Source organism: Dysidea avara, chromosome 8 (genome assembly GCF_963678975.1).
Source record: "Dysidea avara chromosome 8, odDysAvar1.4, whole genome shotgun sequence".
NCBI classification, from domain to species: Eukaryota; Metazoa; Porifera; class Demospongiae; order Dictyoceratida; family Dysideidae; genus Dysidea; species Dysidea avara.
The window spans coordinates 6707945-6734795 of record NC_089279.1 but is presented as its reverse complement, the minus strand read 5'-3'; the positions used below and the strand labels follow the sequence as shown (position 1 = coordinate 6734795).

At 38.2% G+C, this 26851-nt stretch overlaps 1 long non-coding RNA gene across 2 annotated transcripts in view; it reads left to right on the top strand.

Annotated features, from left to right (window-relative positions):
* The window catches only part of LOC136264247 (uncharacterized), a 60915-nt gene that overhangs the window by 5789 nt on the left and 28275 nt on the right, over positions 1-26851 (top strand). For both annotated transcript variants that reach the window (XR_010705020.1, XR_010705019.1), the window contains exon 4: positions 25123-25418. This is a non-coding gene — a long non-coding RNA (uncharacterized lncRNA). The remainder of the gene's footprint in view (positions 1-25122; positions 25419-26851) is intronic.

Below are 26851 nucleotides of genomic sequence, written 5' to 3'. Positions count from 1 at the left end.
AACACTTTTACGCTCATTTTAATCACTGCAGTAAACAGTAAAGCAAAACTCTGATATGCTATCAGATTTAGCTCTAGATTAACAGTATTTTTGTGTTGTTTCTGTACCATGAACAAACACAAGTTATCTGTTTTTGCTTATGTTGCAGTAAAATATAACATTACCGTCACCCCATACATGTGACTTTTGATCTGGAACAGCAGTGAGCATGCTGGTGCTATTTCCAAGACCTACAAGTTTAATAAGTTGAATCTTTTAAATGTTTGAGGTTTTAAAAGAGTAGTTAACTTTCAGCATTGATGACTTAGCTAGTCTACATTTAATAGTTATACCATGGCCATGAGGGATTTGCCTGATATTTTATAGTTATAACACACTTACAAGGGATATGACAAAAATATACGTACTTGCACCTGCGGCACTCGTGTGTATGTTTTTGTCATATCCCGAGTAATTGTGTTATAACTGTTATATTCTACACCCCAGTAGATGAAATGATTATAGATAGCAAGGTATAGTGAAACAGCACCTGTTGAGTAGGCATCCTTGATGGATCAGATGTTTCAGATTCTTTCGTGGTGCCACACCCACCTACTCACGATTAGTGAAGGAGACAAGAGTTATAAAGAGATAAGAGTTCGTCGAAATCCTCCTTGCTCAGGTAAATGATTCTAGGCTCTTGTCAGTATTAGAGACTTGAAATCCTTGATGGATCAGGTGTTTTAGACTCTATAGTGGTGCCACGCCCATCTTCTCGTGATTATTGAAGTTAGTGAAGGAGACAAGAGTTAGTGAAGGAGACAAGAGTTCATCGAAAATTGCTCAGGTGAATAATTGTTGGTTGATTTAGGCGTTTGTTATTAGAGACTTGTTTACCGTTTAGATAAGGATTTCATGGAATGTGTGAAGTTACACCATATATGGTAAGCGTAGCCACAAAGCGTGGTATATCAGTTATATACCACAGTGTGGCGCTTTTGATCTCAACCACAGGTGTGGTGCTATTATTATTACAAGTAAATAAAAAAATTGGAATTTTCAACTAGAGTAGGGACCATAGCACATCAATAAAAAGTACTGAAACAAGTTGGAGTAGTCCATGATATTAAATCACAGTAAAGCAATAAGAAGTGTTATATCCCTACTGTGCTCAAGATACCACAACGGAAATGCACAGTAGGGATATGACACTTCTAATTGTTTTACTGTGATTTAATATCACGGACTACTCCAACTTGTTTCAGTATTTTTTATCGATGTGCTATGGTCCCTACTCTAGTTGAAAATTCCAAATTTTTTTTGTACTTGTTTGTTAACTTTTTTTGTAAATAATTTGATTGGCCAGACCGTGGGCTCTAGCCCTGACCCATTGTACAGCATTTCAAATCAAGAGCTGTTTGTAAAGCACCTCTGCAAACCACACATACCAATAGAAAGAGATTGTGCCGCATGCCCCAATTACAGTGGAACCTGTCTATAATGGTCACCTTGGGACCAGATATATCTGGCCTTTATATACAGGTGGCTGTTATAGAGAAAACCTGTATAAGGTGGTCAGCAGCATTTTAGTGGCTATGGCCGTTATAAATGAGTGATTATTATTAAGAGGCTCGCGCCAACCGCAATGCAGTAATATTTTAGTACAGAAAGGACAAGATGAGCTTGTTATGAATGTTGGTTATAGCAATTGAATACGTTTAAGCAATGAAGCCTGATAGATTATATAGTATTCATTGAAAGGAAGGAAGTGTGATAATTGTGCATTAATTGAAACGGTGCTGTAGTGCCAGACAGTTGGCTTAACAAGCCACCATAAAAGGTAGCGACCGCTATATGAAAGAGAAAGTTATGTATACAGTGATTCATAGGCGAATTCTTGGTTGGCCGTTATACGCGTTAGACAGGTGACCGCTTAATGCAGACAACAATGCATACATTTGTATGGGAAAATATTTGGGACCTCGTGTCCATGGCCGTTATGCAGAGGTGACCGCTTAATCCAGGTGACCGTAACACAGGTTCCACTGTATATTAATTATTGTCTGAAAAGTGAAGTATCCGGGTGGGGTCTATTCTACGGAACGGAACGGAACAGAATGATGGACTAAACTACGGAACGGAATGCTTTTTCAAATTGAAGCTTGCAGCTTACCATTGCTGTACAAGTTATCGGTGGCACTTCCAGCAAGTAATCAAACGCACCCTAAGAAAGTTAGAACGAATTTAAGGATCGATTGTGGGTTCTTGTTGGTTGTCATTAGTAATGAAGTACTAATTATGGGAATGGCTGACTCAGTGTGTTCATCTTCGGATGTATCAAGTAGGGAACTTAATGTATGTGTATTTTATGTCGGTTGAGCTTGCGAATTAGACGGAAAATAACCTCTTTCCGGAATACGTAATGAGGGTGCACGTGCATGAGGTGGAGTGTGTATATACTGAGTATGTGTGAACACATGTTTAATTCTATGCTGTCGTTTTAAGTGTAGGCTACCTCCCATCCACCCACCCCCATGGTGATTTTCCTAAGCTGATTGGCAGATCCTGGAGAAAGGAGAGTTTTGAACTGAACTGTTATGCACACATTTTTTTTTTCTTTCCATGCAGTTTTCATTGGGGGGTGGACGCACATGGTTTTTTCCGGACAGGCAAAAAAAAAAGAGCAAATTAGCCTGTTCAGTTTTTTCCCTCGGTCTCTCTCGGGCACAGTGATTCCTAAATTAATTGCACTGTGCAGGCCCCCACCCTCCTAGGTCACGTACTAGTTGGATTTGTTTTTGTCACTGTGGTTTGTAAGCTTTGGTATCTAGTGTGTTACATGATATGAGCTGGTAGCCACACTTGGCAGCTACACATCTCCAGTTGTTGTGTGGGTATGGTGGTTTTATGACATGTATGAGGAAAGAGCACTTGTTTTTACTAGTATGTGAGTTGTTTTTGCTTACTTTGACTTTAGAATGTATAGTCTGGGGCCCAGCCTTTCTAATCAGCATACATCAATAGTATAGCTATAGCTACACTACAAAGAAAACAAGTATGGTGACAAGCTGAATCAACTCAGTCTAAGCACAGGAATTTTGTGCATTGTTTGAGAAGCAAAGGAATTTTGTGCAGTGTGTGAGGAGCGAACATTCAGATACCTCAAGGAGGCTCTATTGTATGAAGAATGGTTCATTAACCGAGTAGTGGACTAATGCCAGATATCTCAGCCTGAGAAGTAAGTTGAATCCAGGATGGGGTCTATTTTACAGAATGGAATGCTTTCTGAATCAAAACTTGCAGCTTGGCTAGCTGCTATCATTGCTGAAATTGCTTTTTATCAGTGGAACCTCTAGGAAAATGGAATAGGATAATAATAAAATATTAATAGCTGTCTCATGCAGTGATTGTTCTACTACCTGATATATCAAGCAGGTCTCTTCAATTCATTTATTGCATGACCAAGGCAAGTTTTATTACTACAATACAGTAGCTGATTGGATGTCAGTTGTTTCTGTTGATCTTGACAAGATAAATAGTTCAGAAGACCACTCAATTTCTTCAGTTTCAGAGCATAATATCCATAGAGAAATTAACTAGAAAGGTACTGGTGACAAGAAAAGGCTAGGTGATCATGACTTTATTCAGTCTAATAAACAGATCAAATAGTATATATGGTCGATTGAGTGAGGTATCACTTTCATAATGTTCAGACGACCAGTGATGAGATGCATGGATTCATCAAATTTTTGTTGTGGTTGGAGACATTAAATATCCAAAAGCAAACTGACTGTATAACATTAATTCACTTTTTTTATATTTTGAGCCTGTATACAAATAATTAAAATTTTCTTAGTCAATAGAAATCCTAGAATAAGATGGGAGAGAAAACACATCTTTGTTTATCTATACTGTAAAACTTCAAAGGAAAATGAAGAAAACATACAAACAAATCAATTAAATTAGTACAACTACAATAAGGTGAATTACAGATTTAAATACTTAATATGAATTAGAGCCTTTAGACAATTATTGTTCCAAAGCAAAATTTTAGATGGAAAAAACAAAGACTGGTGAGATCTTGGTTAATTAACAACAGTGGTTGGAGTTTAAAAGGGTGGTAACTTCTTGTTCTTGGATGTGTTGCAAAGTGGAGGTACAAATCAAAATGGGATATCAATTTCATTATGAAAAACTTGTATACATAAATAATCTAGCAATACTGTATCCAGTTGTCCTCCACTTGAATATGCTACAACATTGTCGGTACATTAGCAGTCTACCTTGAAATCTCAACTCTAGAGTAGATCCAACACAGAGCAGCCCGCACTGTAACAAATACATGTGATCCCACTGTAATTTTATGGACCAGCTGGATTGGGTATCACTTGAAAATAGACGAACAAATTTAACCTGTTGTGTTTAAAGTGAAGCATGTGAAGAAATCCTAGGATTCTTAGGTGGTATGTAATTAATGTGAGTGTTCCATTTCAGGTCTGACTAGATACATTGAAATTACACACGCATCTTGGTCCAAATCAAGTATGCCTCGTGGCTATGGCATGGTTTCACATGAGAAGGCTTATAATTGAGATCTGGTTGATCTTGGAGTTTTGGCATTTAGCCTGATTCAAGGCTAGCAGTCAGACACATCCTTGAATTTGTGCAAAAGAAAAAATCAGTTCATTATTGAATACAGCGCTAGTCCACTGCACCGGCTCTTAATAACTCCATGCATACACTTCAGTGATGTTTGCAGAATATAGCCTCCTTGTGGTCTGCCAAAATATTTGCTCCTCACATACTGCACAAAATTCTTCAAGTTTTAATTCAGCTGGCTCTTTCCTGTTACCAGTATCTTCCTGCTTGCTTTATTTGTACACTGACTTATGACTTGAAAAGCTGGCCCAGACTGTTTTCTAAAGTCAAAATAAACAAAACAGCTCACATAAAATGCCCTTCTTGATATATCCGTAGATGAACCATGGATGAACATCACTGATACAGCTCATCCCACAATTAATACTTCATTACTAATGACAACCAACAAGAACCCACAATCGATCGTTTAATTCTTTTTATCTTATGTTTAATCACCCACTGGAGGTGCCACTGATAACTTGTAAGGGCAGTTTCAGCAATGGTAAGCTGCAAGCTTCAATTTGAGAAAGCGTTCCATTCCGTGGATTCCGTTCCATGGATTCCGTTCCGTAGAATAGACCCCACCAAGTATCCATTATGCTTCACTGTTGGCTATGTTCAACCCATTACACAGCAGTACGAATCAAGAACTGTTTGAAAAGCACATCTACTTTTAAAATAGCCACTATGAAAAATATGGACGATTTCCATTACGAAGGGAAGTCATCATGTGCTATCACCAAATCGACACTTTTCGCTGTCAGCAAAGATGAATGGGACACAAAGGAGGACACTGGTAAGTCCATGAAGAATGCATTGTATGTACTGCGGTATGCCAAAAGGCACCTGTCAGGCTGAAGCAATTCGAACAGTGAAAAAATCAAGCCTGTAGCCTTAGCTGTTATTGAGTTATGCTTGTCTGAAGGCATCAGTCAGTTACTCAGTCAGTCAGTAGAAAATTCCGTTGAATAAAAAAAATTTTAAATTCCGTAGCAACTTGTTGAAGGTGTTTTGGGTTGATCTGAAAGCTTTTTTGGTTAGTTTACCTAACCAATACTGCTTCATCGTCGTCTGGGAAAATTGAGGTTGGTTTTCGGGTGATATTATTTTGTGGGCCACGTCTACTCCTTTGTGGTCCCTACTATACAGTACTATAGTACTGTGTGATTATTATTATTATACAGTGGCCTGCACTAAAGGTGTATATCATACAGTACAATAGTACTGTATAGTAGGGACGATGAAGGTGTGGGCGTGGTCCACAAAGAAAAATCTATCGAAAATTATCTCCAGAAATCCTTCATGGCCACTTCACAGTATTGGTCAGGTATAAACAAGCCCAAAATAATGTGTCTTCAGAACGACCTGAAATGTTTCTGATTAGGTGCTACGAAATTAAAAAAAAAATTTATTTTAGTGAATTTTCTACTGCCTCACTGCCTGCCTGATGCGTTCAGTAAGGCGTAGTGGAAAACTGGCTACAGCTTCAGCCTTGCTTCTTTGGCAACTTTGAATTTTGTGGCAAAAAAACCTTTCACAATATTAAATACCTACAATGTATGCACTACTGTCTGACTGTTTTATCTTTGATCCTTCTTTATTGTGGCCATCGCTCATTGGTATGGCTTCCATCAAAGCACACACACCACAGTGCCCCAACATATTGGAATAAACGTGTAGCATAAATGTAGCGAGCATGTGATTTTAATGTTGGGATACACCTTGGGATATGCTGTTGCCTGTTCAACATTGCCGGTTGAGAAACTACACGCATGAGGGATAGGGTGTTTGCTTTGGCTCGAAGGTGGTTTCTTTTCAGAGTTTAAAAATCGGGTGTATATAGCGCCTCTCTACAGACTTTATGGGTAGCTTTCCCAGAGCACTTTTCAGGTGTACTACAACTGAAAAACACTGTAGTAAGCTTCATAGGTTTGAGTATCTCGTCGTCTAGAAAGTGGGCGTGACCCGTACTTACGCAAACTAAAAGTAAGAGCAGCCCTGAGGCTTTGTTGAGAGAATTAGTGGAAAATAATACTGTAACACACTATCTAATCCAAAACAGCCAAGCTGTAAAAAAAGTGTGCGGCCCTCAGAAAGGCTATGGTGAAAAAAGATGTGAAATCCAAGGTGGCGGCCAAGAAATGGCTGTGATGGTAGGTTAATGGTAAAAATTTTAATAATGACAATTTAGGTAAATTTTGTGAAGCGGCACAAAAATTCACCTGAATTGTCGTTATTAAAATTTTTACCATTAACCTACCATCACAGCCATTTCTTGGCCGCCACCTTGGATTTCACATCTTTTTTCACCATAGCCTTTCTGAGGGCCGCACACTTTTTTTACAGCTTGGCTGTTTTGGATTAGATTTCATTTCTTTTTGTATTTGTATACCCCAAAGCCGGCCTATGGCCAGCTTTGGGACTTCTTTAACCTATGTTTTTTTTCTTTACTACAGGAAGAAGAAAAATGTACTTTAAATATTTTATCAGTAAATGTACAAATTATATATATATAATACATATGTGACCGGATTTGCGAAAAGGGGCCTTCCACACATATCCAATTTGCCAACTTTGACAATTGATAACTTCAGATTGGAAAGAGCTATTGCCTTGAAATTTGGGCAGTGGTGATTTCTTTGCAGCTGAACTCTCCACATGATGGTTTCTTTGTAGCTGAACTCTCTACAAGGTAATTTCTTCTAGCTGATCTCTCTACAGGGAGATTTGTTTGTAGCTGAACTATCTACAAGGTAACTTCTTCTAGCTGATCTCTCTACAGGGTGATTTGTTCATAGCTGAATTCTGTACAGGTGATTTGTTTGCAGCTGAGCTCTTTACAAAATGGTTTCTTTGTAGCTGAACTCTCTACAAAGTAACTTCTTCTAACTGATCTTTCTACAGGGTGATTTGTTTGTAGCTGAACTATCTACAAGGTAATTTCTTCTAGCTGATCTCTCTACAGGGTGATTTGTTTGTAGCTGAATTCTGTACTGGTGATTTGTTTGCAGCTGAGCTCTCTACAGAATGGTTTCTTTGTAGCTGAACTCTCTAAAAGGTAACTTCTTCTAACTGATCTTTCTACAGGGTGATTTGTTTGTAGCTGAACTATCTACAAGGTAATATCTTCTAGCTGATCTCTCTACAGGGTGATTTGTTTGTAGCTGAATTCTGTACAGGTGATTTGTTTGCAGCTGAGCTCTTTACAGAATGGTTTCTTTGTAGCTGAACTCTCTACAAGGTAACTTCTTCTAACTGATCTTTCTACAGGGTGATTTGTTTGTAGCTGAACTATCTACAAGGTAATTTCTTCTAGCTGATCTCTCTACAGGGTGATTTGTTTGTAGCTGAATTCTGTACAGGTGATTTGTTTGCAGCTGAGCTCTTTACAGAATGGTTTCTTTGTAGCTGAACTCTCTACAAGGTAACTTTTCTAGCTGATGTCTCTACAAGGTGGCTAGTTTGTAGCTGATCTCTCTACATGGTGGTTTCTTTGTAACTGAACTTTCTACAAGGTGACTTCTTCTAGCTGATCTTTCAATAGGGTGATTTGTTTGTAGCTTCACTCTCTACAAGGTAACTTCTTCTAGCTGATCTCTCTACAGGGAGATTTGTTTATAGCTGAACTCTCTACAGATGATTTGTTTGAAGCTGAACTTTCTAAATGATGGTTTCTTTGTAGCTGAACTCTCTACAAGTTAACTTCTTCTAGCTGATCTCTCTACAGGGTGATTTGTTTGTAGCTGAATTCTGTACAGGTGATTTGTTTGCAGCTGAGCTCTTTACAGAATGGTTTCTTTGTAGCTGAACTCTCTAAAAGGTAAATTCTTCTAACTGATCTTTCTACAGGGCAATTTGTTTCTGGCAGAATTTTATACAGGGTGATTTCTTTGCAGCTGAACTCTCTACATGGTGGTTTCTTTGTAGCTGAACTCTCTACAAGGTAATTTCTTCTAGCTGATCTCTCTACAGGGAGATTTGTTTGTAGTCAAACTATCTACAAGGTAACTTCTTCTAGCTGATCTCTACAGGGTGATTTTTTCGTAGCTGAATTCTGTACAGGTGATTTGTTTGCAGCTGAGCTCTTTACAAAATGGTTTCTTTGTAGCTGAACTCTCTACAAGGTAACTTCTTCTAACTGATCTTTCTACAGGGCAATTTGTTTGTGGCAGAATTTTATACAGGGTGATTTCTTTGCAGCTGAACTCTCTACATGGTGGTTTCTTTGTAGCTGAACTCTCTACAAGGTAACTTCTTCTAGCTGATCTCTCTACAGGGTGATTTGTTTGTAGCTGAACGATCTACAAGGTAACTTCTTCTAGCTGATCTCTCTACAGGGTAGTTTCTTTGTTGCTGAACTCTCTAAAAGGTAACTTCTTCTAACTGATCTTTCTACAGGGCAATTTGTTTGTGGCTGTATTTTCTACAGGGTGATTTCTTTGCAGCTGAACTCTCTACATGGTGGTTTCTTTGTAGCCGAACTCTCTACGAAGTAATTTCTTCTAGCTGATCTCTCTACAGGGTGATTTGTTTGTAGCTGAATTCTGTACAGGTGATTTGTTTGCAGCTGAGCTCTTTACAGAATGGTTTCTTTGTAGCTGAACTCTCTACAAGGTAACTTCTTCTAACTGATCTTTCTACAGGGTGATTTGTTTGTAGCTGAACTATCTACAAGGTAATTTCTTCTAGCTGATCTCTCTACAGGGTGATTTGTTTGTAGCTGAATTCTGTACAGGTGATTTGTTTGCAGCTGAGCTCTTTACAGAATGGTTTCTTTGTAGCTGAACTCTCTACAAGGTAACTTTTCTAGCTGATGTCTCTACAAGGTGGCTAGTTTGTAGCTGATCTCTCTACATGGTGGTTTCTTTGTAACTGAACTTTCTACAAGGTGACTTCTTCTAGCTGATCTTTCAATAGGGTGATTTGTTTGTAGCTTCACTCTCTACAAGGTAACTTCTTCTAGCTGATCTCTCTACAGGGAGATTTGTTTATAGCTGAACTCTCTACAGATGATTTGTTTGAAGCTGAACTTTCTAAATGATGGTTTCTTTGTAGCTGAACTCTCTACAAGTTAACTTCTTCTAGCTGATCTCTCTACAGGGTGATTTGTTTGTAGCTGAATTCTGTACAGGTGATTTGTTTGCAGCTGAGCTCTTTACAGAATGGTTTCTTTGTAGCTGAACTCTCTAAAAGGTAAATTCTTCTAACTGATCTTTCTACAGGGCAATTTGTTTCTGGCAGAATTTTATACAGGGTGATTTCTTTGCAGCTGAACTCTCTACATGGTGGTTTCTTTGTAGCTGAACTCTCTACAAGGTAATTTCTTCTAGCTGATCTCTCTACAGGGAGATTTGTTTGTAGTCAAACTATCTACAAGGTAACTTCTTCTAGCTGATCTCTACAGGGTGATTTTTTCGTAGCTGAATTCTGTACAGGTGATTTGTTTGCAGCTGAGCTCTTTACAAAATGGTTTTTTTGTAGCTGAACTCTCTACAAGGTAACTTCTTCTAACTGATCTTTCTACAGGGCAATTTGTTTGTGGCAGAATTTTATACAGGGTGATTTCTTTGCAGCTGAACTCTCTACATGGTGGTTTCTTTGTAGCTGAACTCTCTACAAGGTAACTTCTTCTAGCTGATCTCTCTACAGGGTGATTTGTTTGTAGCTGAACGATCTACAAGGTAACTTCTTCTAGCTGATCTCTCTACAGGGTAGTTTCTTTGTTGCTGAACTCTCTAAAAGGTAACTTCTTCTAACTGATCTTTCTACAGGGCAATTTGTTTGTGGCTGTATTTTCTACAGGGTGATTTCTTTGCAGCTGAACTCTCTACATGGTGGTTTCTTTGTAGCCGAACTCTCTACGAAGTAATTTCTTCTAGCTGATCTCTCTACAGGGTGATTTGTTTGTAGCTGAATTCTGTACAGGTGATTTGTTCGCAGCTGAGCTCTTTACAGAATGGTTTCTTTGTAGCTGAACTCTCTACAAGGTAACTTCTTCTAACTGATCTTTCTACAGGACAATTTGTTCGTGGCAGAATTTTATACAGGGTGATTTCTTTGCAGCTGAACTCTCTACATGGTGGTTTCTTTGTAGCCGAACTCTCTACAAAGTAACTTCTTCTAGCTGATCTCTCTACAGGGTGATTTGTTTGTAGCTGAACGATCTACAAGGTAACTTCTTCTAGCTGATCTCTCTACAGGGAGATTTGTTTGTAGCAGAACTCTCTACAGGTGATTTGTTTGAAGCTGAACTCTCTAAATGATGGTTTCTTTGTAGCTGAACTCTCTACAAGTTAACTTCTTCTAGCTGATCTCTCTACATGGTGATTTGTTTGTAGCTGAATTCTGTATAGGTGATTTGTTTGCAGCTGAGCTCTTTAAATAATGGTTTCTTTGTAGCTGAACTCTCTCAAGGTAACTTCTTCTAGCTGATGTCTTTACAGGGTCACTAGTTTGTAGCTGAATTCTCTACATGGTGGTTTCTTTGTAACTGAACTCTCTACAAAGTAACTTTTTCTAGCTCATCTTTCTACAGGGTGATTTATTTGTAGCTGAATTCTATACAGGTGATTTGTTTGCAGCTGAGCTCTTTAAAGAATGGTTTCTTTGTAGCTGAACTCTCTACAAGGTAACTTCTTCTAGCTGATGTCTCTACAAGGTCAATAGTTTGTAGCTGAGCTCTCTACATGGTGCTTTTTTTGTAACTGAACTCTCTACAAGGTGACCTCTTCTAGCTGATCTATCTAAAGGGTGATCTGTTTGAAGCTGAACTCTCTACAAGGTAACTTCTTCTAGCTAATCTCTCTAAAGGGAGATTTGTTTGTAGCTGAACTCTCTACATGATGGTTTCTTTGTAGCTGAACTCTCTGCAAGGTAACTTCTTCTATTGATCTCTCCACAGGGCGATTTGTTTGTAGCTGAACTCTCTACATGGTGGTTTCTTTGTAGCTGAACTCTACAAGGTGATTTTTTCTAGCTGAACTATCTCTTTCCATAGTTGCATGAATTCCCTACAAGGTAACTTCTTCTAGCTGATCTCTCTACAGGGTGACTTGTGTGTAGCTGATCTCTATACAGGTTTCTTATTTCTAGCTGATCTTTTAAATTCTCTTCAGGGTGACTGCTCTATTAGGATGACTGCTCTATTAGAGTATCTCGATCTCGCACTTGCCGCACCAAGTTGGATTTCGTGTTATAACTCCGTGGCTTTAAGTCTGATTCTTCTACACCATTGATGAGCCTTTCTAAGATGATTACTCCATCTGTACAACGATTTTCAAAGCGTTACCCCAAGCGGTTTATCTGGTAGGCGTGGCAAGCAGTCGTTTTTTTATTAGCTGATCTCGATTGCGTAATTGTTACACACTGTTGGTTTTTTCGTTGTATCTTCCTGGTTTTTAGCTCGATTTCTTTCAAACCACAAAAGGTTTGAGGTTCAATAGTTAACCTATTCACCCACCGATTTTCAGCTTCTTCCCATACGCGGTTTATCCTGTAGGCGTGACAACATATTGGTGTTATTTTTCGTGAATAATCGCTCATAACTCTTTGCCTGTTTATCGTATTCCAGCCAAAGTTGGTACCGAGATGCGCCTTTATATCCCCCTTCTGTGTGCCAAATTTCAAGGCAATCGGATATGGCGTTCGAGTTTTATAGCAGTTTTTGTAAGTGTGCGACAAGAAAAAGAAAAATAAGAAGAATAAGAAGAAAAAAAAAACGAAGAAACTGAGCCAATTTTTGAAGTCGCATATCTCGGGAACGCGCGAAGCAATTTCGCTCACATTTGGAATGTGGAGTGCTGCAGTTGGAGGGCATGTCCACAGCAAAAATCGTCTTGTTTCATCAAGGAAGCACAGAGCTACGGAGGTGCGAAAATTGCGTTTTCTTTCTTCCTGTCAATATACTCACGGGTGTTACGCGCCGGCTTCTTGGGCCGCACGACACACTACCGTGTGTCTTGATAAAACAGTTGAAAAGATACTTCTGTGGGTAATGTGTTGTTTAAAGCGGTTTGTTAAAAATACGCATCCTTAGGAACATTTAGCTACGTATTTCGGGAATTGCAGGTTATTCATGAATTACTAAATACAGTTATTCAACAATAAAGTTTACAAAAAAAGTACACAAACAAGTGTAAGAAAAATTAGGAATTTTCCTTATGAGTAGGGACTGCAGCAATAAAAAGCACTGAAACAAGCCGCTGAGACAAAACACAACTGAATGATTGAATTTTAATCCCTACTTTAGCCTGCTATGTATGGTTAAAGTAGGGATTAAAATGCAATCATTCAGTTATGTTTTGTCTCAGCAGCTTGTTTCAGTGCTTTTTATTGCTGCAGTCCCTATTCATATGGAAAATTCCTGATTTTTACTTAAACTTGTATGTATATATCAGGCAAATCCCGAGTGGCCATGGTATAAGTAATATATACTACTCTGGCATGCTCACCTAATAGGTGAAGGAAGACAAACCTGTATTCACCACATTACTTTTATACAGAGGTTTGCAAACATTGATTGTGGGTTTAAATTGTGGACACAAAAAAGAAATGATTGTGGGCTTCACTGATTGTAGTGATACCATTTTAACAAATAACCACTTTGTGGATGAATAAAGTAACCTAAGGTGCTAAAATAAACACTTGGATATTAGGTTGGGAATGTTTGAGGCATCTTTTCATGCAGTTGAAATTTACTCTGTAGAAAAACAATCCCCACACTGCAAAAATGATCATTTAGTGATGCTTAGTAACTAACTTATGCAATGATGACTCACTCAATTCTTTTTGCTTCACAACAATGCCCATAACTAAACCAACATGTTTAACTCAAACCCACAATGCTAAACTTTAAGCAGCTCTAATTCAAACTCACAAGGAAAACTTTAAGCATCTCTATAAATAATTAAAGGGAACTGATGCTTTGTACTGCCTCAGCATCAAAGGTAGTTGTGGTCAGGGTAATATGTGATATATAACTCTTTGGTTTCCTTTGATCTGAGGTGTCAAAGTAGTATACATCTAGATAATCTACGCCATCTAGATAATCTACGCCAGCTATATAGTCCATCAATTCACAGGCTTTCAATTTAGGACCCTTTATTAGGTACACGTATGATCTATTGTACAGGGCTTTTAGCACTTGTAATTTCATACAAAAGATGTAGTGTGAATGTGTATAAGCATGCATGTTTATATAAGCTATTTGTTACTGTGGTAGGATACTCATATCATGTCTCAAGACTGCTGTACGCGCAACAAATTTCTTTAACAGAGGTGGTTACATAGCCTTTGAGAATAATCGAATATAGCAGCAAACACGCATGTAGCCACACTACACATTTGCGCAAAATTGTAAGAAGTGCTGAAGCTCTGTAGGTATGTGTGTTATTGTGTGTGATTGTGTGTAGAATTAATGGAATTTGTAATGTGAAATTAAAACCACAATTAATCTCTGTAAGGAGTGGTATAAAAGAAAATAGAATTTTTAATCAGTAATTTAATCCCCTGTACAATTCTGTCAAGAATTTTTGTGAAGGTCTTTCGATAACATCACTAGACCTTGATAATCATACAGAATGGCTAATGTAGGGATTAAATGTGACTTGATTTTGGAAAATCTGATGTATTGTCACAATTGAAATACAGAGAAATCTCTCCTTATATGCTCACCACTAAAGTGCTTATGCACGTAGTAAGACATTTCACAGAATTTCTGGTGATTCAGGGTACTGACTACTGATCTAATTTCCGTAAAGCTGAGAAATACCTTCTTTTAATCATAAATATTCCAGTTGTAAAATGTGACTGATTTTCCAAAATTTGGTCACAAATTTACACTTTGTTTAAGCACTTTTATTGTAATAGTCATCACCTGAGTGCCCATGCTGGTATATTGCTAATTATACTGTATCATATTTCAAATATGTCTTTATGGTACCATTCAAACGCAATGTTGCTGAGTTAAAAATCTAGCAAATTAAAGGGCATGGCACTTGTTTCATTCATGAGTCTACAGCGGTATGATGTATCAATGAAGACTCGTGAACAAAATGGGTGCCACGCCCTTTGATTACCAAGATTTTTAATAACTCACACCCGTGCATAGTGATGTTGCATTTGAGTGGTACAATATCTCAAGACACATGGTAGTGTGTCATGCCATAGGCGGTGGAGATGGGGGGCCATGGCACCCCACTTTTATGGGACACTGTTTGTAAGAAAAGATCGAGATACTCTAATAGAGCAGTCAGGATCTGGATACTCTAATAGAGCAGTCACAGTATTCCGAGAAGCAGTGTAGCAAGTTACTTAGCTACGTATGTGTAGTTATAATTAAGAAGAATAATTGGTGGAGAGCAGCTATTGTCAGCAGGCTGTGACTTTTTTTTTGGTCTTCAACTTACAGCTGGCCTGGCCCCCTCACTCTTTGGCCTGCTCCACCGCCCTTGTGTCATGCGGCCCAAGAAACCAGCATGCAACACCATGAGTATATGACAGGAAGAAAGAAAACGCGATTTTCACACATTCATAGCTCCGTGCTGCCTTTACGAAACAAGATGATTTTTTGCTGTGGACATACCCGCCAATGTCATACTAGTAGAGCGGTTAAGTGAAAAAATTGTTCACTTTTTGATAAAAGCACCAAACTTGGTACAATATTCATACTATTTCATAGTAGATACGGTGTCATTAAAGTTACTAATCATATCACGCTCAAAGAACTTGAAAAGTAAAATCAATAAAAGTATTTTGGTGAAGCCACAAAAGTGTACTGGGCTAGCTCAATAGTGAATATACTGAAGCTTTGCATCAGGTAGACAAGCAAACAATGGTAATATCTAAAAGCTGATCAAGCAAGGTGTCCATCCAGGTCATTAGCTTGCCATGTTAAGAAGCACTGAGGGTAATGGTATATAAAGCCATAGATGCAATGCATTATTTATATTGGATCATACCTGTACTTTTAACAGTGAAATATTTGCTTTATTAGAAGTGTTTAAACACAGGTTATTTTATCACATTTTGAAAGATTTTCTGAAAATTTGAGATACATTCATGCTATTTAAGCAAAACACACCAAATTTTTTTTAATGCACTTGTATGGTTTCCCAACCAGCTAGAAATGGGCTTATAACCTAGTTTAAAGTTTCAAAACATGCCCTAACGCTATGATTCTGACGTGGCACCATATCTCAAATATAGTATACCTTTCTCAACTTCCACAGAAAATCAGGCGCTTTTATCACAAAGTGAACAATTTCATCATAATTTGTTGATTAGCCACTCTTCTATACCAAATTTCAGCAAAATTGCTTTAGCATTCCCGAGATATGAGACTTCACAAATTAACTTAGTTTCTTTCGTTTTTTTCTTTATCTTCGTATTTTTCACACTTACAAAAATTGCCATAAAACACGAATGCAATATCTGATTGCTTTGAAATTTGGCACACAGAAGGGGGATATAGGTAAAGGCGCATCTTGGTACCACGTTTGGTTGGAATACGATGCAATCAGCAATTATTCACAGAAAATAACACCAATATGTTGTCACACCTACAGGGTAAACTGCTTATGGGAAGAAACTGAAAATTGGTACATGGATAGGTTACCTATTGAACCTCAAACCTTTTGTAGTTTGAAAGAAATCGAGCTAAAGACCATGAAGATATAGCAAAGCAACCAACAGTGTGTAACAATTACGCAATTGAGATTAGGTAATAAAAAAAAACTAATACTTGCCACACCTACCAGACAAACTGCTCAGTAGAATGATTTAAAAATCAGTGTATGGATGGATTAATCACCTTAGAAAAGCTCTTCAATAGTTTTTGGTTTGTTGCTACACACAAAATTGAATCATCACAGTAATTTAGTAATTTTTATTTTGTAACTAATGAAATATTTTGTAATTACACTGCTAAGGAGGTGTACCTCGAACAAACCACTTTAACTTACTAATAATGCACAGAACTAGTGTTTTATAGTTTGTCTATAGTATTTTCTTACGCAAATTCTCCTGGCAAAGCCTCAAAGCTGCTCTTCATTTTTGTTCACGTATGTATGGGTACGCCCTCTTTTCAACTCGAAGAAATTGTTATATCCAATAGCGTAGGGGGCCAGCTGTGTTGTTTTTCAGCTATTTGATGTCCGTAGAGCCTAGCCTTCACTGTGTCCTTATAAACTCGCTTCATCCGTATTTCAAACCGGCACGTATTACCTGGCTCAAACCATAGCTTAGCTGCCTGGAAGATTAATACAGGTTCTATGTATATATAGAATTTATTTCTCACATAAGGGCTGTTTTTAGCGAATACAGTTTTGCTGACTGGGTGTGGAAAGACAAACATACATACGTACATACAACAGAATAGGGCCAAAGAAAGGGGAAAAATCCCTCCAACCCCAGGATTTGAACTGCAGGCCACCCAATGTCTAGTCGAGTGCCACACTCAGTCTCCTCCAGGAGGAATGGATTTTCTTTCTTTAAACCTAAGTATTTATTATTATTAGTACTTTACAGTGACCAGCACTGAAGGTCGACACATACATCATACATACATACATACAAACACACACACACTTTTTGGAAAACAATTTCAGTAAACCAGGTGTGCGCCTAGTTTAACAAAGTTACCCTATAGAATCATCAGCTACGGACATATCACCCTGTAAGAATATTTGCTGGAAATAAATCACCCAGTAGAGAGTTCAGCTAGAAACAAGTCACCCTGTAGAGATCAGTTAGAAACAAAATTCTCCTGTAGAGAGATCAGCTTGATCAAGTCACCTTGTAGAGAGTGCCTATTAATTACATGTGTGTTTGTGTTCACATATTAAAGATATCAAGTTAGTGTGTTTGAGTATGTGAAAGTAAGTTCTTATAATTAAGGCATTAATTCAATCATACCATGTTAAGGTGGCGCTGAACCAATTAAGTCGAGCTGCACAAAACAAATTTGTTCTTAATGAGCTATTTTAAGGTGCCCCCAAAACTTTGCTAGTATACAACTTAAACTACACCTAGACAGCTGTTGTGATAACCTGTGGTGCTTTAGTTCAGCATGAAAAGTTTTGTGACTTAATTTCATGCCTATATAACTCAAAACAATTTTTAAAAATATTTTGATTAATAAACATTAACCAGAGTTGGGGGTAACGTGTAACACGTTACCCCCAACGTGTCAACGAGATACACCTTATTCAAAGGTGTATTACAGGCACTACTATGGGTTGTATCAGCAAAGCTACAATCAACAGCCTTGTGTGGAATAATGATTTCATCATGCTTACTGACAATACTAGTAAGTAACACATCTTTCAAAGGATATGGTCTGGTTGTCTCCATTGTACACTGCCCTGAGGTGTCCCATCTGTAAACAATTAAAGCAAGGGCCTGGCATATGGGGTGGGGGTCCTCTTGGCCCAAATGCTCTGGCAGGCATTAACAGCTGGGGAGGTAGTAGGGGACAAACATTGGTGGTGTGGGTGGTGGCATTGGCCATGTGTGTTGGGAGTCTCTGTCATCATAGTCTCTATCATCCACGGTCCTCTTTCGACGCACTTTGACCTCCATTGACTTTTCTGCATCCGCAAATTTCTTGGACTCCTTTTCATCTTTTGTTATATCCTCCTGTAAATACTCCTCTACCACCCCCCAACCGTATTGTGAGCGGTCCGCGAAGCAGATTAGTTTCTGTCTCTCCATTATAGCCTTCATACTTTCCTCCAGCTGCTCTTTAGCTGTCTTCAGGATGGCCGCAGCTTGTGGCTGCTCAGGCTTAAGCTTGTCCAGTAGCCCGACTGCTGTTTGGACAGAGTCGTTTAGCTGGGCATTGAAGGTGAACTGCCTTTCATTCCCTTTTTGCTTAAACTGCAGCTGTGCTGACTCCCTTTTTATCCGTTTTACTACAAGTTGCGCTGTCTCCTCCTGTCCAGCTGTGACATCTCTCTCCAGGTGGTCTAGCTTTGTGGACATCTTGTGGCGGCTCTGATCATGGGTGCCCTTGAGTGCATCCAAGTTTCTCAGGATGGCCTCCATTTGCTGTTTCATCTCATCCATTCTGACTGGCGTGGTAAACTAATATAATGGGGAAGTCAGTAAGTTAACGGCATGCTGCAACAACGAGATAGTAGTAATAGTATCCTAGTTAACTAAGCGAAAAAGTAGTCTAGTAGTAGCTTTCACACTGTTGCACCTAGCAACCTAGAATGATATGTATATATTCACACCTTAGGTCTTATATATACATACACACTCACATGACCCACCACAACACATACGCAATGTACTATGGTGGGAGATTATTTTCTGTCTAATTCACAAGTTCAAACAACATAAAGTACATTTCCTGCAAGGAAAGAAACAACATGCATGGATTAGCATAAGATCTACAGTTGCATACGAGCCTTAGTATGGTGTAAGCTATTAAAAATTTGTTAATAAAAGGGTGTGACACCTGTTTTGCTCACGAATATTCATCCCTAACGAACACTCTTGAGCAAAATGGGTGCCACGCCCTTAAATTAGATAGTTTTTATTGCTTAAATTCGCTTGAGGCGACATTGCATTGAAGCAGTATGGTATAATATTATGCAGTGTACGTGTAATAGCTTGTGACATGATTCGTAATTAATAGCAATTTGACTTCCGTAGTATAATACGATAGTAATACGGTCCAAAACATAAAGTTTTTTATGAAGCCTACTGTATGTGTGCACTGTACAGTGGACCCTCACAACTCAATGGGACCAAGGGCTATTCAGATTGTTGTAATAGGGATTTGTAAATCAAATATTGCACAAATTAAAGACATCAAGTTAGCTGTTGAGTATGTGAAAGTAAGTTCATAGAGTGAAAGCATTAAGGGAAAGTTACTCTGTACGTATTACTGAAGTATGCTACGTAGGTCCTTAACATCTTCAACAGTATTAGTGTTGGAGCTGTGTATTTGTCTTGACATTCATACCATGTTAAGGTGGTGCTGAACCGATTAAGTTGAGATGCACAAAACAAATTTGTTACAACCCATATACTTAATGAGCTATTTTAAAACTTTGCTAGTGTGCTAACTCTGTGGTGCTTTAGTATGAAAAGTTTTGTGACTTAATTTCACACCTACATAACTCTAAACAATTGACCAAGAGCATCAACATAGCGCTAAGTCGCTTCAATTCCACTTTGTAGAACAATACTATGCTTTCCTTTTTACTGATAACAATAGTAACACACCTGTTGACTACAACATTGGCTAAATCATGAAAATTCAATTTGACACATACATACTAATGCTTACCCAATGCCTATACCAAATTTTGATGGTCTGTCGACTATGGTGCATAATTTTAAAATTATTTAATGACAAAGGAGATTGTATGGCTAGTCAGGGTGTGCTCCATATAACAGTAATTACACGATGGCTGTTACAGTGAATTAACCAGAATTGTGACAGGCTAATGCTTTCATAGCGTGAATAACACTGATCAAGGCCAAAAAAGTCAGCTCACCACACCGTGCGTATATTTACAGGAAGGAAGAAAACAGCCTTTTCATGTATGCATAGCTCTATGGCCCCTTCTCTAAAGCGTACCATTTTTGCATTATAGCTGTCCGCCAGGTGAGGTACACCACACAGCAAATTTGATTAAATTCACAATAGCCATTTTCGAGATATGGGTGTTCAAAGTTTCATTATTTATTTCTTCATTTTCTTCTTATGCCATACGGGGGCTTTGATTTCTTTTCACACACTTTACAAAAATTACTATAAAATTCAAATGTGTGACTCGATTGCTTTAATCTTTAGCACAAATGAAGAGCATGTAATGGTGGATTCATGTGTCAAGTTTGCTGTGAATTGTAGGAATATCCAAGGAGTTATGAGCATTTATTCATGTAAAAAATCAAACTTCTGTCATGGCTACAGGGTAAACTGAGTATAGGAATAACTTGAAAATTGGTGTGTAGATAGGCTGATCATTGTAACAGTGCCTTTTTATAGTTTGAATAGCAATAGAGTTTCAGTAACAAAGTTATAAAGCCAAAACCAAACAAATGTAAAATTACAGGATTGAGATACTCTAATAGAGCACTCACTACGGGGTAAAAAAGGTGTACCAAATGTGTCAAAAAAAGCCTTACCAGAGTTCAAACCAGGGACCTCCATACCTAACACCTGCATCTTTAACCACTGAACCACTGCTACCTTGGCTGATCACCTCACTTAATAAATGCAATTTCTAGTTGAAATCTGCCTGTAATCAAATGTTTGTAATTTCATAGGTCTACCAAAAGAAGTACCGGATTGTTCTAGAACATTTTATGTATGCTCTATTAAAGTTCGGCGGTATTGGAAAAATTATACCCGGTTTCGATAGTACTAATGTATCACGATATACCGGTATATCACGATATACCGGTATATCACATAAACTGTATAATTCTACACACATACATGATATGCCTGTAATCTGCACACCCACAGGCCTGCATGGTATCACAAGTAACACTGTATAGTGATTAGTGATATAAAAGTTGTAAAAATTATAGTATAATTTAATGACAGTTGTAAAGGTTATAAGTAAATGACAGTTGTAAAAGTTATAAGTTGATCATGACAGTTGTAAAAAAGTTGTGATGAGTTCTTATAGTAGTTCATGTAGATGATAGGTAGGTATAGTCAACATCTAGTGAAGGTTTCTGTTCAAAAAAACCAACATGTTTACCTTCTCTGGTTTCAAAAGAGTTCGCTTTTTAGAAACTATGTTGCCGGAACAACTAAAGATTCTCTCTGAAGGTGAGCTGCTAGCACACACACTGAGGTACTTCTGTGCCAGTTTAGCCATGGTGGGAAGTACTACCATGTGAACCATCCACCATTGCAGAGGATCCATTTCAGCATCTAACATTGGTAACTTTAGATAATCTTCGATTTCCTTTTTTATTTTCTGATCTGGAGTTTGAGGAGTACTGGATGATGATTGTAGTTCAACTGTCTCCTTGAGCCAACTTGAGAGTTTACGTTTCTTGATACTAGGGTTAGATACCACAGATGATGACTGGGAACTAGAAGTTGGTTCAGAAACCCCCTCTTGATCTTGAATAATTTCTGTGCCTTCTCTAGCCAAACGATCCTTTACTAAAGCAGGATCAACTTCATTTTCAATGTACACTCCCTTGAATCTTGGATCAAGGTAAGTGCAGACATTCAACAGCTCGTCAACATCATTATCATCATACTTGTTCAGTAGGTAATCCAAAACCCTTTGTTTAAGTGAGTTGGTTAAATTAGCATCACCTTCACAGACTTTAAGCACTTTAGATTTCAAAACGTGTAATACAGGTTTGATCGAAGACACTGTAACTTTTTGTTCACCTGACAACATGTCTGTGAAATCATCTAATTGCCCTAGTGCAGCCTTCATCGACTCCAATACTTCTAGATCCTGCCAAGTTGGAATAAGGTGAGCATTCTTACGATCAACTACTGAAACTTGTCGAATGCAAGCTTCTTGCTCAAGAATACGGTCAATCATTTTGATCAAACTTCCCCAACGAGTAGGACAGTCTGTTACCAAAGAATGCTGGGGCACACCAAGATCATTTTGGGCTTTTGTCAAGTCTCGCTTTTTTTTTCCAACTGTGGGAAAATGCAGACACTAGCTTTCTACATAGTCCCAAGCAAAGTTGAACTCTGGACTCATCTTTTATAGAATTAACAACAGCCAGGTGTAGATTGTGGCCAAAGCACGATAATTGTGTCCACATAAGCCTTACAGTTGTGGCACATAGTATATTGCTGCCATTGTCTGTTGTTATACAAACTTGTCAGCCTACTTCTAACTTCCACTGAGCTGGTGTTTCTGTTAGGACTTCACTGAGATTATCAGCATTGTGGTCTTTAGGAACAAACAGTGTTTGAAGGCATCGACTCTGTAGCGTCCAATCATTCGTTATGAAATGCACGGTATAGCTCAAATATGGTTCTCTGTGGTGGAAGAAAAGTAATAGGCACTTTGAACTTCCACAGCTACTGTTTCCCTTGTTTTTTCGTACAGTGCTGGAATTGCTACACTGGAAAAATATTTAGCTGAAGGTATTTCATACTTTGAATCCAGGGTATAAGTGAGACGACGAAACCCTTCTTTCTCGACTGTATAAATCGGAAGCATGTCCTTACTGATGCAGTAAGTTATTGAATCTGTTATTTCTCGCCATCGCCTTGTAGTCCTTTCATACTTTTGTGTTTTGGTAAATAACTCAGGGAGCGTAGCTTGGCTGGCATTGGTAGATGACGAAGATGCAGTGGACGATTCTTTCGCTTTCTCCCTTTGGGCTTGTAACACTAGAGTGTACTTCGATGGGTGGTGAGTCCTTAAGTGTGAAAGCAAATTTGATGTATTTCCTCCACTTGCTCGCACGTTGCCGTTACACTGGCGGCACACCGCCACACCATCGTCAATAATCTTCCCTTCACTATCTGCACGGAGGCCGAAATAATCCCAAACGGGTGACACAACTTTCTTCTTTGGTACGATTATACACGACGAGTCGGCCATGTTTGTTCAATAAAAACTGCTGACAATAACTCACGTGATATTATTAAACGCATGCGCGATATTTCGATATTCTAGTAAACACTACCGGTGTGCAACTGATATCGAAATCAAATAAATATACCGGTATACCGTTGAAGCCTATGCTCTATTAGAAGTCCTAAAATTGTGCATTTATGTATATGTTAAAGCATTGCCGCCAGTGCTATGTGAAAAATAAAGTACAAGGTGCATGGACGAGATGCTTCGCTTCGTACTTTGTTAACATCAAGGCCAAATGCTGAGTGCTTTATTTTCATATAGCAAGAGCAAGGTAATGCTTTAAATGATTTATGGAACTTTTTAGTTGTGTAGTTTCACCATATACACTAGGACTCGTATTTAACATGCGTTGCATGAACTATTAGCAGTCTGAATGCACACAAACTAGTTTAACAAAGTAACTCATGTGTAGTTCATCATATTTTGGCATAGTAGACGTTCATCATGTATTTTGGCAGGTTATAGTCAAAACCCACAATCGATTCTACTGTGACACATGGTGAAGTATTTACGGGATATCTCCAGGACTTGTCCGTTTACATTAACAAACGTAACAGCAACGTGACCTTCGCCCACCCATCATCAAAGCATTTAGGTATGTCTATAAAAGCAATCCAGTGGTAGAACTCGTATTGGCTGGGGTGATTGATCACTCAGCATGGCGAGGCTATCGGCCTTCACCAGTTTGGGTGATTAGTTGTACTGGCGTGAGCGCCGCAAGCTATAAGGCACGTAGGCAACTGTGCTTTATTGCCCACAAAGACTGCTTCATTGTACGAATAAATCACTCTTTGCCAGAGTTAAGTTTACTTTATAAGTACATTTTCCCTTTGATCTCGCCCATACAAAGTTCCATAGTTGAGTATTACAATAATATTATCAAATATTGAATTAAATCATGCAATGAAATGCATTTATAAGTCTGTCTTCAATAATCATCATTGTATCTGCATTGAAAAGAAGAAATGTGAGTAAAACCTAACCTCAAAGTCATCCATAGGTGGGTTTTGGGGCCTTATAAAGTACAAAAAGGAGTGAAATCCACACAAAATGTGAAAAAATGTTGCAGTCTTAAAAAGCCTAGGTGAAAAAGGTAGGTGGCGGCCAAGAAATGGCTGCAATGATGTTAATGCTAAAAAATTTAATAATGGTTATGTGCATTGTTAAATTTTATTAGGCGTAACATCATTGCAGCCATTTCTTGGCTGCCATCTTTGATTTTACAACTTTATTCACCCAGGCTTTTTAAGGCCACACCACTTTTTCACAGCTTGGCTGTTTTTTGTGTGGACTATATTAACACGATTAGCTGGGTGGTCTGACAAAGCTTGTACTGTTGTTCCCTGAGATGCTTTGCTATGGTCTATGTATTTCAGCATTTGTTGGTGTATGACCACAAACATTTGTCCAATTAATGTGGTACAGCTACCCTTATTCTCTTAATACCATCTTAAACACTTGTCGTGTGTAGAATTAGTGGAATTTGTTATGTGAAATTAAAACCCACAATTAATATCTGTAAGGAGTGGTATAAAAGAAAATGAAACGTTTAATCAACATGTTTCTTCTACACACATATTCTTCTAAAAAATTTTTGTGAAGGTCTTTTGATAATATCACTAGACCTTGATCATGATTAAATTTACACTTCAGGTGGTGACCCTTCTTGTTTAAGCACTTTTATTGTAATGGTCATCACCTACGTGCAAATTTAATTCCCATCATGGTATATTGCTAATCATACTACCAAACTATTTGTCCTTATTACTGTTATTGTTTTTATTGGAGAGTGTTTTTAAAAGTTTCCAGTTTGCTTCATTCACTGTTACTAACAAATCTGTTGTAAATTTTCTGTAGATAGTGTTTGTATGTTTCACCTTCTTCTTGTACCTTATTCTTCCAGTAGGGTGGACAACAGCAGTACTGTCAGCAATGAGCTCATCAATATGCTGAAGATCCTGGGGGAGAATTATGAGGACATATTGTGTGTCTTACAACTGGAGTACTTCGACCTGCTGTCACCTCTCATACAAGACCAGTCTGATCAACCCAAGGAACCTGTATGTTATGTCATGTGACCTCATGATGTGACTTTTTCCTTACCAACTGCCTGACCCTGAGGACTTGTGTGAAGAACAATGGTTGATGGTTAAATTGGTAGACTTGTTGAAGGTTGATGTGGCTGACCAACAATATGTGGTGGGTATATTGTTAGTGTATGTGTGTGTACTGTACAGTGGACCCTCACAACTCAATGGGACCAAGGGCTGTTCAGATTGCTGTTGTACAGATTTGTAAAATCAAATTAATTACATTTAATTCACAAATTAAAGACATTAAGTTAGTGTGTTTGAGTGTGTGAAAGTATTAGAATCAAGTTGAGTGAAAGCATCAAGGAAAACTGCATTGTAGAGTACTGAAGTTTATTTTTGTCTAGCTACATAGGTCCTTAGCATCTTTAATTTGTCTTAACATTCATACCATGTTAAGGTGGTGCTGAACTGATTAAGTTGAGTTGCACATAACAAATTTGTTACAACCCATGTACGTAATGAGCTATTTTAAGGTGGCCCATAACTTTGTAAGTGTACAACTTAATCTACACCTAGACAGCTGTTGTGATAACCCGTGATACTTTAGTTTACATAGTATGCAAAGTTTCACGATAATATATAACTAGAAATATATTGCCAACGAGCAACCCCGTGTTAAGCCACTTTGGTTCCAGCCATTTCTCACCTTGTAGAACAATTCTACACTTTCATTGTTACTGGAAGTAAGACACCTATTGACTACAACATTGGCTAACATGTGAAGATTCAGTTCCATTTGTACTAACGCTTACATAATGTCTATACTAAATTTTGATGGTCTGTGGACTGTGGTGTGCATAATTTTAAAGTTATTTAGTGACAAAAAAGATGGTGTGGTTAGTCAGAGTGTGCCCCATATAACAGTAATTGTACAATGGCTGTGCCAGTGACTTAACCAGAGTTGTGACTAGCTAATGATTTATACGTAGCATGAGTAAAAATTGATTTTATCAACAACAGTAGCTGGGTGATGTGACAAAGCTTGTTTTGTTTGTCTAATAAGATGCTTCACTGTGGTCTATGTATTTCAGCATTTGTTTGTGCATGACCTCAAACGTTTCATCTGTACAGCTACCCTTATTCACTCATCACTATCTTAAACAGTTGTCTATAAGCCTGGACACTTCTTCACATGTGGCCACTTGTTGAGAAGAGCCATCATCTACCATTTCTTCTGGAGTGGTGATGACTTGCTCAACAATTTCTATACCAGAAAGACTCACTAGTACTTAGTTGCTCAGGAAGGTCATGATCAGCATCTTGAACAATAATGGCTAAACATTGCTCCACTAGTTGCTCCAGCATGTAAAAAAGATGAATCCCAATGAGTAGGCTAATCTCAAAAATGTCTTCACACCCACTGCAAACCCTTCCAAAAAGTTTGTATGAAAACTTTAAAATAGTCTATTTTCTGCTGACTGACTGACTAAGTGATGCCCCCAGCCAAGCATAACTCGACAATGGATAGGGCTACGGCCTTATTTCTTCACTGTTCAATATTGTTTCATCACAAGATGTGCCTTTTTGTATGTGTGTGTG